We start from the raw sequence: 10,253 nt of genomic DNA on the forward strand, positions 1-10,253 counted from the left end.
GGTCGGACGAACACTTAATGTGTTCCTGTGAACCAATCTGAGTGAGCTGTCTGCCTGATGAGGAAGTCATGGCACTGAGCAACATGCAATACAGAGCATTGGCTAGGCACACGGGCAGCTGTAGACCTTTTTTCTGTCTAAACTTTCATAGGCCTACACCCTAAGCTACACAGTGAGTTTCATGATTGAGCAGAGTGAGCAGGACTTGAAACACAGATCTTTCTGGTTCAAGGCCAATATCCTGCCCAGCATATCCTTTGTCCTTGTTGGCCTGGTCTTCACATTTCAGTGTTAATATTATAATTGGCACCATTCTTTGCCCATTTGGAAATGTTCAACATCCCATCATCCTTAAAGGACCTTGGGGTTTTAAAATATATTTTACTATTCAGCACTGTGTATACTTCAGCCAAAATGCTGATCCCTCCATGGAAGGAATCATATACAATGTCTTTCCTAAGTTTTAAAACTATTCTATTAAGCCTTAATAAAGTGTCAAAAACATGAATTATTCCTTCATGGGTGACCTTGTTAACCTCAAAGAGAGATGTAATCAGTGTTCAAGAATAACAGATTCTACAAATGGGTTGGGTGGGGAGGCAGAAGTCCTCTACCAAATGTGATGTGAACTTTTTCCATATTAACTGTTGCAGGTTAAATTTTGCTGTCTGAACACGGGTATGAATAGGATATAAAATTACTGAAGAATGTAGCCTAAATGCAAGATCTAAACCTAGACTGGCTGTTTAATCTTAAAACTGAGCTTAGCATAATTTGATAACCTACACAGGACCCCATAAACTCTCCAGTGTTCAGAATGTATTATAGACATTTCTTAATTTTACAAGGTTTGAAGGAAAAAAAATGAAAAAACATGAAGAATGATAGTTGGGAATAGCCAATTTTGCAGTACCTGATTAAACATTTTGTCCTACATAGGATTCTTCCTGACTTTCCTGTCTTTGGGATTGCTGCACACATCTAGGGTATCTACCAGTACAGAAATACTGAGAGATGCTACAACAATTTCAGCCACAATATTAGATCTATTGGCTAATGCTATACAATTCACACACTGTAACCAGAATCCATGCCTGACATAGCTGATGGAACACACGTTAACAGATTTCTTTAGTATCAAATAGTGTTAATTCTGCACTAACCTGAACTTCACCACCATCTGTAAGTAATGAAGGAATCCTTCATTGGTGGCACAATCTTTTAAATTGCTGAATAAAATATGGAAAGCTCTTTCCCCAGTCATTCTGTTACACCCATTGTCTATAGCAAGCGGCAGTAAAAAACTGTCATCATTCTTCTTGCCATGGTAAAATTTCCTGTAGAGCTATGAAACTTGAACTTAAACACTCATGAGAAGCAATGTTTCTAAGTTGTTTTCATGCATATATTTTTCAATAACCTCATAATAAATTATCTTTAAAACCGGTTTGTTCAAGTTTTCAATATTTATTTAATCAAAATTATCCAGTGAAAAAGGGAATCTTAGTTTTTGTTTTCATGAACAAAAGAATTTGCTACTACAGTCTGGATAATCATACAGAATTTTGATTTTTTTGAAAGATGGGAGATCAGTCCAATGATGTAAAATGTGACTGAATGTGAAGCAGTCTACTTTCCTGAGTATTAAATGCAAGTCTTCTGACATCTATGAAAAGTGCAAGAAAAACAACTGAAAAGGTGCCCATGGTTTGGTAGCAATCCAAATCAAACATCATCATGGATGATTTGCAAGGCATGATATGTGGAGTCAAATATGTATATATACTGGCATTGCTTTGTTTATGGGACATTCTGTATGCCAGTTTGATTTAGGAGCAGGGAAAAGGGAGGTGGGGAAAGCCTAAATTATTAACCCAGTTCTTCATGTCTTTGCATCTTCATTTTCTTTTGGCTGGGAAAGATGCTAAGCAAAATATTGACCCAACACAGCACATATAGCAGAACCAAGACTTACCAAATGCAGGCAATATTTGCCTCATCTCATGGTTTTATTTTCATTTAGGTTTTGTTTTCAGTTCTATAATTATTTGGAATGACAGTTCTATGGTGATTTGGGATAACAACTCTTATTCACCTGTTTGCATTTTCATGGTACTTGAAACATGATGACTGTGATGACAGTGTCACCTCCAGGCTTCTAAGGGCCTTTGGGCAAGGTACCCTCAATGGACCCCTGCCAACTTAATGCCATTATCACCAGCTGCTACCATACCACATTTTCACTCTCATTGTTACTATTTCCTTGCTTGAGAGACATAATCGATAGCATCTAAGCAATGTCAGCTCTGATTCTTCTCCTCCTTAACACCTCCATTGTCCTGGCCAAAGCCAGACACAGCTGAAAATGTAGGCTGAAGTAGAGAAGTTCTTATTAGTTGGCCTCTGCTGAGTGTGGGCCTGCAACAAGTCTCTGACTATGCCTACCTACCCTACGCAAATGCAGTATATGTTGGCTACTAAATACATCTATACTCGACACACACACTTTCAAGACACTGCCATGGTTTAGATTGATCAAGTTTCTTTGACTATATCAGATATGCTAACTGACTTGAATTCAATTTTGAATGAAAGCCATTATTGCACAATGTAGAACAAGCACGTGTGTTTGTTCTCCTCACCTCCTTAATCCTTAATACAACTCAATTTACTGTTTGCTTTAATTACTTTGGAATGATTAATTTCTCTTTAGCACAGCAGTAAACATGCTGGATCATTACTTCTGATTTCCCAAATCTGGCTGAAGAATTAACCTTCAATTGAAATGAATTATTTTTTACCTGTAGCTACATCTTCTGAAACAGTTTAATGAGGCAGATTTAAAATATTAATGGAGAATGTGGTTCCATTTTTCTTTCATTCCTGATGGGGAGTTATTCATATGCATATTGTGTTATCATTTCAAAATGTTATTTATGGGAAGGGAATGTGATAGCTCGCCAAGAACTACATTAGGTCAGCTGCCATGCTCTATAAACACATTACACACACCTTACACAAACAAACTCTGGTGAGCTAATTGTCCAGAACAAAAACACTTGGGGAAAAGATGGGGAGAGGATTGAAAATGATTAATTACACGTTTTTTTCATCTCACCAATCCATTTCAGTATCCCAATGCATAAATAGCTCTCCATAAAGGTATCTGTAAGATTAATATAGCTTTTTTAGCTACAAAGGGACAGATGGTTATAAAAAGCCTTGCCATACTGGAGGCTTTTTGCTAACTACACTGTAAACTATGAGGTAACTTGGCAAAAGGGGGACATATGTTGTATACAAAGATTATGACAGGTGCAATAGCCAGTAAAAACAAACTAAGGTATTTCATGATTTTTTCATTTTTTTTAAAGAAACAAAGCAAGCTAATAGAGAATATGCAGTTACACTAAGTGCTTTCAAAAACATGTGAGCAGAACTATCACATATTCTCTCCCAGTTTACTCTTGCCTGCATACGCTGTCCTTTGCCCTATTGCAACCTTCCCATTCTCTGCCATCCAAAGGTTTTGGTCTGTATCCCCCATAATTTCGAGTCAGTATTGCCCAAATTATGCCAATCACTGTCCAACAAATCTGAAAAGTACCAGGTTTGGGAAGGCTGCTGTATTATTTCTCTTTGCTGATTTTTTCCTAGAAGTAAATATGACAAAACCAAGGCTGTCATACTTTCAACACATCATGAGAAGGTAAGACTCACTGGAAAGGGCAATCATTTTGGAAAGGTTGAAGGCAAAAGACAAGAAGAGATGCCAAATATGAGATGGATTGTTTCCATAAAGGAAGCCAGACAGGGCATGTTGGAGAGCTTTCATTCATAGGGTTGCCATAGGCTGAAGATGATAACAGCAATGTTGAATTTAAGATTTGAAGTTCCTCAGAGTGGGGACTGGGTCTCTCATATTTCCATTGTCATATACCTCCTACTTACATCATTCTTGCCTCCCTAAACTTAAGATGAACTATCTCAGATTGTAACACCTCATGAATCAATAACTGATATTGAAATTCCTTTCCAAGAGAGCAGCCAATTCACTAATCTCTTTCTTGATGTAGCCTGCAAAAAGCACAAGCCACTGCAACAATGAAAGCATCCTCCATTCCCACGCCCCTTACCAGTTACCAGAAAATCACAATGGTATGCCATAGTAAGATGGTGGTTCATATATTTTTGAGTTAGAGGATCTTCAAACATCATAGCTCAGAAAGATCTTTGCCACTGACCCTGGAGAACCACTGCCAGTCAGGGTGGGCAGCTGAAGCTAAAAGCGTGCTGGTCAGTTCTTTGGCTGGGTTCACACATCACAGCTACCAACCTATAAGCTGATTACCACAGCTTACAGTTGTTTTTACATCAATGTGCCTGACAGACAATCAGACTCATGGCAGTAAGTCTCCTCTCTTTTGCCACCTCCTTCTCTCTCAGTTCTCCAGGTGGTATCCCAGGAGACCTGCCAGGAGACATGAGAGTCCTATCTTTGGCAGCCTTGATCATGATCTGAGTTTGGTTCACCATGGCTGTCAAGCAGTCTCTGTTCTCTCCTCACAGTCAATCGGGTAATGTTCCTGCTGTGTTTAGGATTTGGCACTATTGTAAAACACACACACTAAAGTGATATAATCTGAGAGAAAATAAAAATGGGGTGGGGATAAGAAATCTATAAAATCTTAACACTTTGAATACTTTTCAAGACAATGATTATTCATAAGGTTATAAAAAAACTCTTCTTGATCAGATCAAAGGTCCATCTAATAAAAAGCATTCATTTGGAAGATTTGATAACCCCATTTTCAATACAAACTTCCCTGAGTGGCTCCCAGTGAAATAAATAAATAAAACAATTAAGCTAAATATTCACACAAGTTAGAAAAAACAGTACCAACAGTTACCAACTCCCTGGCATGGTAATTCCTAGCCATGCCAGGGAGTTGCATTCCAGCATACCCTGAAGGAACCAGGCTTGGGAGGGATGAGCTAGAGGATATACTCAGTTGTGCAGCTGGATAATTTTGACCCTGAACTTAATGGTTTTATGGGATTAAGCATCATGTGTTATGAACTCAGCTGTAAAGCATGCAGCCAACATTTCTCATCAACCACAACCACCATTAAATACTTGGTATTCGTCCTTTTGTTTTTTCTCATATCCCATAATGTCACTGACATCCTGGCTGGCCCCAGTGCATGTCACCACTTTTGATGCAATCCTGCCCAGTTTATATTAGGAGGAAGATACTTCAGCAGGACGTGGATCACAGAATTTGACTTGTGTTTTGTGAGCAGCAACATGATTTGACTTCCACATCACATGTTCTGCAAGTTTAGAAACTTGAAAGAACTCACTCTCAGCCCCTCAACTTTGATTCTGTAAAAGATAGTATTAGCCCTTCTTTATGACTTTTTATCTATTTCTACTGTCTGAGCCCTTCCCACTCACACTTAGCTCCTTTGAAGCTGCCAGTGTCTGCTTCTGCAATATCATGTGTCAGTCCCCTTTTGCAGAAGGAAATCCTTCCAGTTGCTTCTGCGTCCAGTCCCTTTAGATCTCCCACTTGTACTTCTCCATGGGAAATAAACAGAAAGAGAACAGGAATGTTGGCCTGTAACACTAGGTGGAACAAAATGGGATATCAAAGTACCATTGTATTTTTCCACTGCATGGTTCCATTTAATATGTTATGCTTCACCAAATGTGCACAACCCCACCTAACATTCACAGTTAACAAATCATAGATATGCTGAAGATGTGAGCTGATTCATGATCTTTGAACTTATGCTAGTTTGCAAAAATGTAAGCATTCCACAACTAATACTTTGCCTCGGATGTCATAGCATCAAGTCTATTTTATATTCCATGAGTTTCACATTAGGATGGAATTCCAGTTGGAAAATCATTGGGGTTTTCCATTTTCCGAGGTTTGTAATGTGGCTATGCTTTAACACCAAGAATGTTTTTCTTTAAAGTTGGATATCCACACTTATTTTATTGGTAAACCACTTGGTTGCTGAATTGAGATTTTAGTTACCACTGGAACAAATATCCTACCAAGGATACACTTACACAAAAGCCACATGAAGGAACCACTCACAAGCAGTATCAGCTGCAGCTAAGTGCTGTGTGTGGGTGTGTGTGCACGTGAATATAGGGATGTGTGTTCAACCTGGAGAATGTGTCTCAAACATTTAAATCAATATTTTGCTTTCTTTTCTGCAAGTTACTACTTCCAATTGAAGAAACATTTCATGGCTCTTGAATCACCCATTCACTGCTCGCTCTGTATGTGTGTTTGTGTGTGCACAATGTGGAAACTGTCACAATAGGAAGCTGATGTGTATTTGTCTAATAGAATATTCTTTTCTTAAGGATAGACCAAACCACTTAAACATGCTTCAATTCTTTACGATCCGATAGTATGAGGGAAAATTACTGGTATATGGAAGTAGTATAGCTTAGTACAGAGACCCACGTGGCACATGCATGGTCTGCAAGTATATTCTCATTCTAGCAAGACTGGCATTTTCTTCTTTTTCTATCACCAGAGCCAAGCTTCCCATGGAGTTGGGTGAGGTAGATACCTATGATGGAGTAGGAAGAGTGGTGAATTATTGCATATGCCTGCCCTGGGAACTCACATCACCTCTTCCAGTGGGAGTTTTGAAGAGTCCCAGCAGCTGCTTTCCTGCCATGGCAAGACTGCCAGCAGGAATCTCTACAGCAGCTGTGCACTCTCTGTTGACCTCAGCATGCAGAGTCATGCAGGCAGAAGACACAATTGCGGAAGACTCAAGAGAGATTGACAGGATCCCACAAGAGCCCCACAGCTGCTACTTCTAGCCACAGCCCTCTGTTTAAAGGATGGGGAAAGTGGGCATAAGAGTCACAAGGGTGTGAAGTGGGTGCAATCAGACCTTTACAGCTGCTGGCTAACTGCAGTGCAAGAGGACTCTTGTTGTTCTGTCCAGTTGTCTCCAACTTAGAGCAACCCTATGAATTAAAGCTTTTCAAAATGTCCTAAACATGACAACCCTGCTCAGCTCTTGTAATCTGAAACCTGAGAGTTCCCTTGGGGACTGAAACCATTTCTTATTCGGTCTGCCTTTCCTTCTTCTGCCTTCAACTTTCCCTAGCATGATTGCCTTCTCTGGGGAGTTTTGCCTTCTCATGATGTGCTAAGATATGACAGCTTCAGTTTCATGGGTGTTGCTTCTAGGGAAAGCTCTGGCTTGATTTGATCTAGGACCCACTTGTTCATCTTTCTCTTGGTCTGAGATATTCACAAAGCTATCTTCTAGCACCATGTTTCAAAAGCATTGATTTTCTTCCTGCTAGTTTTCTTTGCTGTCTGACTTTCACACACCCATACATAGCGATTGAGAAAACATAGTGCTGATGATCTTGGTCTTGGTCTCCAGTGAAACATACTTACACTTGTTCTAGTTCCTTCATTGCTGTCCTGGTCTTCTTCAAATTTCTTGGCTACAATCTCCATTTGGACTGATGACTGAGTTGAGAAATGTAAAATCTTTCATAATTTCAGTTTCCTCATTGTTAATTGTAAAGTTCTATAATACTTCTGTAGTCATGGTTTTCGTTTTCTTAATATCCAGCTGCAGTCCTGCTTTTTCTCATTCTTCTTTCACTTTTATCAGGAAGACTATCCACTTCCTATTCTGTTTGCATGCTTATATGAAGCATCTGGCTAACCATTGTATAAAACAGAATTTGTGGTGGAGCTCTGTATAGGGGCTATCTCCTGGAAAAAGCAACAGCTGTGTTACAGGGCTCTACATTTATCTCCATATGGCTATTTCATACCCCACTTGTTTTCTGGGCTTTTTAATCCTGCAGGGAGCCTCCATGGGTACAAAAAATTGCCACTGCAGACATTTGCAATAATCACATGAGAGGCCAGAGGAACTGCACAACCACAGAGGGAGAGCTACACACACAGCCCCTCAGCCCAGCTGAGTAATGTATGAATAGAGCTCATGTAATTTTGTGATAGCTCTTTGATTGTACTGCAGGTCTTGCAAGCTTACCTAACCTGATCATACAACCCTTTAGCAACATGCCTAGAAGAACTGTTGCAAAGGACTGCTAGAACATATGCCCTAACCCAGACCTATCTGTAAATATATCTACAAAATGAAGCTAACAGACTAACAATTAGTGATATGCTAATCATCTGTTCAGCAGGCCATGGGCAACTTGTAGTTCTTCAGAAGTTTTGGCTTGCAACTACCACTATCCCTCACCACTGAGTAAGCTTTGAACCAAGCTAAGAATCACACCAGTGGCCTCATAAATTAAAAACCTTAACCACTGCAGTTCTATGTAAAACCTGCCTCAGACAAAAGCTTAAAACCCTCTAGCCAAATTACTGCTTGAATCTCACAATCCAGCAGAGATGCAAATCCAACCTATTCAAATATAGCAGTGTGGAATCAGTCTTTGAAATACTAATAGGGAAATAAAATGCCATTACAACTGCAAATTTTATAGTTATAAGAATATAATTTGTTGATAATATGCAAATTGAAGCTAAATATCATTTTCAATGTCATTGAAATGATAGAACAGAATTCAATCAGTTAACAAACTTCTATCACTACTGAATATGCATAATAGGTTTCTGGAACAGCCATAACTAACAAAGAGACAAATAATTATTCAGAAATGTACACAGAAACAAATATTCTTTGCATTAAAGCTTCTCACGTAACCTGTTGTCTGCATTTTATGATTGTTGTGAACATGTTTACACAGAAAGTCAGAATGAACATTCTGGTGAAATATAAAAATGACTACCCTATTGGGAGCAGGTGGGTTAGAAGCAAGCTTTTTGTTTATACTACTATGATTCATCCCATTTAAAAGACACCAAAAAACCACAACGCCCTCTGTGCAACATCATAGCATCCTGAATATAATCCCTACAGGAAGAATGCCGACAAAGTTTATAAAACCTTCTCTTTTTCATCCATTCCAAACATCCTGAGTACAATTTCATTAAAGATGAACAACTTCCAAAAGACTCTTTCAGTGATCCTAGACAACGTTTATTCTCTCATGATATAATAGGACAAAGTAAAGAGTTTTTTACCTATCATTTCAGAAATAGAAGTAGTGACGATCCCCTGAGAATGATGTGGGTCCAGAGGCATGGTGTGATTAACCATGGTGAGCTGGAGAGAGAAACTAGGCAAAAGATGCTTGAAGACTCTGATCTTTGCAAAGTCTGTTACAAACTTACTTAACAATTGCAACTATGACTGAGTTTGATCAAATGTAACTGGGAGAAGACTGGAGTAAAGAAGGAAGTCTTTTTTAAAACCTTCCATTTATGGATCCTGGCAAAACCTTTGAGGGCAACTGTCTCCAGTGGGCCACTGCAGAAAAGCCCATTCCCCTATACTGATTTAACAGCACAAATGGTGTCACGTTTGGCCCTCAGTCCCTATCTTCCCCCTCTCAACAGACATGAAAAACAAAAGAATTTATATTTAGCACTAAGGCTTTTGTGAGATGGTAAAGGACACAACAATAATTGCCTTTTATAATATACGTTTTCCCCAGTTTCTTTGCTTAATTTCAATGAGATACATTTTTAGAGACAAATTTATGTCATGTCACATTTTACTACATGTTTCCAGGTCATCATCTGCTTTAGCAGGATGTGCAAAGTAAGTGTGTTTCCAACTGAAACTTCCATGTACAGTCTTCCTGCCTCTCTAAAAGAAACGTACTGCATGTCCAGATGACACCAGCCTCTATTTGTGAACCTCCCACTGTTCCTTCCTTCTTTTTTCTTACTACAAAAATCTGTTCGAGAGAGACAACTATGAATTGCTGCACAGGGCCATTAAACCAGTAGTACCAGGAACTTCATTTTGGAAGCACCATGAGATGTTGAAACAAAATAAACCCAGCTACACCTGCTGTTTCCTCAGATAAAGGATATTTGAGGAAGCTTTCCCTCAGATAGAAGAAGGTGGCCTGGTCAACTCAGGATTTTTGGAGGGGAAGGAAGGAATGGTGACAACAGTCGTCTTTAGGTCCAAGGCTGCCCAGTCTGTAACGTAACGTTATATTGAAGTAAGAAGAGTTTCAAGTCCCTACAAAGCATATATTTAAATATGCTTTCATAGACAACTGCCTTTTAATTGTTTGTGGCTTTTTGCTTATGACAGCTAGCTGTGTGGTATTTTGCTCTCAGTTCATGTTGGATGTG

This window comes from Varanus komodoensis, unplaced genomic scaffold (assembly GCF_004798865.1).
Source record: "Varanus komodoensis strain SLA01 unplaced genomic scaffold, ASM479886v1 scaffold14_1, whole genome shotgun sequence".
Lineage (NCBI taxonomy): Eukaryota > Metazoa > Chordata > Lepidosauria > Squamata > Varanidae > Varanus > Varanus komodoensis.